The sequence below is a fragment of the Nicotiana attenuata genome, chromosome 3 (genome assembly GCF_001879085.1).
Source record: "Nicotiana attenuata strain UT chromosome 3, NIATTr2, whole genome shotgun sequence".
In the NCBI taxonomy this organism is placed as follows: domain Eukaryota; kingdom Viridiplantae; phylum Streptophyta; class Magnoliopsida; order Solanales; family Solanaceae; genus Nicotiana; species Nicotiana attenuata.
The window spans coordinates 19,882,720-19,886,806 of NC_031991.1; positions in this window are offsets into that span (position 1 = coordinate 19,882,720).

Here is a 4,087-nt window from a genome sequence, read left to right on the forward strand (position 1 = left end):
CCTTCACCAGGCTGGAGACTACCCCATTTTCCACATTGGCATTGGCCATAAACTCAATCAATTCATTCCTAGCCAGCCTCCCATCCATCTCAAGGACCATGTCCTTCCACCCTTGTGCAGTAAGAGCATCCACCAGTCTTCTCATACCTGGCTCATCCAGGTCTCTCGATAGTCTTCCTTTTAGAATTTTTCTTCTGCCAAAGATGGCAAACCTATCTTAGTCTTTCTCAGATTCCTCTTCTTCTACTCCACCACTCCACTCTTCATCTTCTTCAATAGTTTTCTTTTGTTTTCCCTTCACAGCAGACCTAGTTCTTTTGGCTAAAGAAGATTCAGTAGGTACAGGTACAAAGCAAGACTTCTTGGAAGAAGTCTTGGAACTTTTTGGTTTGGTTGTAGGAACCTCTTCAGTTGTTCCTCTTTCCTGATGGACCAGTTCCATCTCCTCTTCTTCTTCTGCAACCTCAGAACTCTCCACAACCTTTGCTTTTCCCTTCTCCCTCTTTTTCTTCCTGCTCTTTTCCAGAGCTTTCTGCAATTCTGCTTCACTTTGTTTGACCCTCCTCCTGGTAGCTCTTCCCTTAGGTACTGAAGGTACAGTAGGTTTTGGGGATGACTTTTTGCTTTTCTTTGTTGGCTTTGAAGCAGTTGGAGCCTTTTGTGTGGAAGCCTTGCGCTTCTTTGGATCATAACTGGCACCAACCTTCTTCAGAAGATCTGCCAAAGTTTTCTCAGCAGATGAACTCGGTTCATTTTGTTGCTTGCATAAATTAACAAGCCCTTCAGCCGCCTCCCCAGAACTATTTCCCCCTGACTTGTTGCCACCTTCTTCAACACCTCTACAGATAGCCAATACTTTTTCTTTCTTATTTCCCCTCACATTACTACTGACTCCCTCTCTCTCCTTTTCTTTTTTTTTACCTCCTCTTCTACTAGAATCAGCCCCCTGTACATCTTTAACAGGACCAACCAAGACAAACATATTTTCAACTTTTTCAACCACATCAGAGAATACCAAGCAAGTATTTACCTCACCGGGGTTTTCTTGAATATTTTCAGTGTCAGAAGACCCATGTTCTTCACCTTCACTGGCGGAAATAAAATCATCAGACTCGGAGCTTGAGTTAGATTTTTGAGCATGACTTTCCTTCCTTTGGCTAGCCTTCAATTTCTCACTTAGAGCTTTCCTTAAAGCTCCAGAAGCTACAGTTTTTCTAGCTATCATTTTTTGCCTACGAAACCTAGGTTTTGGGTTTTCAATAGGAGGAGTAGATGAGGATGTGTTCGAGGGAGATTCTGGTGGGGGTGTGCTAGGCTTATCTTGGGGGTTAGACATGGTGGATTGTTTCTTGAAAAATTTGGGAATTTTGGAGAGAAGAAGGGTGATCAGAACTTGAGAAGAGTTTTGACGGTTATGGACTAAAGAAGAAAAGGTGTGGTGTAATTAAAGGTGATTAGACTTTAATGCAGTAACGGCAGCTTTTTCAGGGGTCAATTAGAAGTCTACTCAAGGTGTAATTTCGGTCCCTTAGTGATTATTAGGCATCGCTAGATTTTAGGCAAAAATCCCGGTTTTTAGAGTTCTAGGGGAACGAAACTGGTTCAATGCTCAACGGATAGAATTTTTGGGAATTTGATGAATGTAGGATTTCTGCTCATGATTGGAAAAATAATCTTTCTAATTGTGCAGAGTATAGAAAACATACTTGAGCTTTTCATATGAACACATACTGATGAACCAGGTTCTTCAAATATAGATCTCTCTTGAACATGCCTCAATTGCCAAAATAGAGAAACTTTGTACGAGATCAGTGAATCATATATTTGCACATTTCACAGGAGTATACTAATTAAAGTATGAAACTGAGTAAGAATTGATCTAGATATTTACACAAAGTTAGAACTCCTAACCAAAAAATAACTTTTTTTTTCATTTTTTTTTCATTCCTTTTTTTGTTGTGCATTCTGAACTGGACCTATTAGGTGATCTTAATTATCCCTAATTCCGACCTGTTCCTCTCAAAGTTTTCTCTACTTAGTGCTTTAGTGAAAATATCAGCTATTTGTTTATCAGTAGCACAGAATTCTATTGAAATCAATCCTTTCTCATAGTTTTCTCTTAAGAAGTGGTGTCTAACATCTATGTGCTTAGTCCTCTTGTGATGAACAGGGTTCTTTGTCATACTTATAGCACTAGTGTTATCACAGAATATTGGAATACATCCCACTTCAATACCAAAATCTACCAGTTGTTGTTTGATCCATAGCAGTTGAGCACAACAAGAAGCAGCAGCAACATATTCAGCTTCAGCAGTAGATAGGGCCACAGAATTTTGCTTTTTGGTAGCCCATGACACAAGACATGAACCAAGGAAGTGTGCCATACCTGAGGTGCTTTTCTTGTCCACTAAGAACCCTACATAATCAGTATCAGCATATCCTACTAGATCAAAATTACTACCTTTGGGATACCAAAGGCACATATCAGTGGTGCCTTTCAGATATCTCAGTATCCTCTTGACAGCAGTCAAGTGAGATTCTTTTTGATTTCTCCGAAAACGAGCACAGAGCCCTACACTGAAAACAATGTCAGGTCTGCTGGCAGTGAGATACAAGAGTGAGCCAATTATACCCCTATGCAACTTTTGATCAACTGATGAACCAGGTTCATCAACATCTAATTTAGTGGCAGTTGCAATGGGTGTGTCTATTTCTTTAGATTTCTCCATTTTAAACTTTTTGATTAGTTTTTTTGTATACTTCTGCTGATAGATCATGGTTCCATTTGGACTTTGTTTGATCTGTAAGCCTAAGAAGAAATTAAGCTCACCCATCATGCTCATTTCAAACTCACTCCCCATTAGTTTTGTAAAGTCCTTACTTAGCTTGTCAGTGGTGGCCCCAAAGATTATGTCATCAACATATATTTGTACAACAAGGAGATCCTTACCTTTTCCCTTAAGAATAGGGTACTATCAATTTTACCTCTCTTGTAACCATGCTCCAGCAGGAATTTTGACAGTCGTTCATACCATGCTCTTGGGGCCTGCTTGAGTCCATAGAGAGCCTTGTCTAACTTGTACACATGCTCAGGACATTCCTTGTTCTCAAACCCTGGAGGTTGTTTCACAAACACTTCTTCTTTTAGGCAGCCATTTAGGAAGGCACTTTTGACATCCATCTGATGAAGAGTAAATTCCATATGTGCTGCAAAGGCTATGAGAAGTCTGATTGCCTCTAGTCTTGCAACTGGAGCAAAAGTCTCATCATAGTCTATGCCCTCCTCCTGGCTGTAACCTTGGACCACCAATCTTGCCTTGTTTCTTGTAACTGTTCCATCTTCATCAAGTTTGTTCCTGAAGACCCATTTTGTACCAATGACTGATCTATCCTTGGGTCTTGGAACTAGATGCCAAACTTGACTTCTTTCAAACTTGTTAAGTTCATCCTACATTGCATTCACCCAATCTGCATCCTGCAAAGCCTCAACAACATTTTTAGGCTCAATGATAGATAAAAAAGCATCAAAAGCACACAGATTCTTTAATTGTGATCTGGTTTTAACTCCAGATGTTGGATCAGTGAGAATGTTCTCAATGGGATGAGAACTTTGATACTTGTGATGTTTCACAACCAACTGGCTTCTGCTAGATGTTTCAGCCATTTGTTGAGGAATAGGATCACGAACAGGTTCCTTCAAGGAATTTATTTCAATTCCTCTTTGATTAGTTCCCCCTGTCAGGTTGCCCTGTATGGAAGAACCTATTCCATCACCTGTTCCTTTTGTTGGTGCCATTTTGACCTGGGCTGATGCTTCAGTCAAATCCTTTACCAATCCAATGGCTTCATCTTCATGTTCCTGTCTCTCAGAAAGAATGTTAGTTTCATCAAATACTACATGCACACTTTCTTCTACACACAAAGTTCTTTTGTTAAACACTTTATATGCTTTGCTATGTGAAGAATATCCCAAGAATACTCCCTCATCACTTCTGGGATCAAACTTACCTAGGGAGTCTTTTCCATTATTGTGCACATAGCACTTGCAACCAAATGCCCAAAGATGTGATATGTTTGGTTTTCTCCC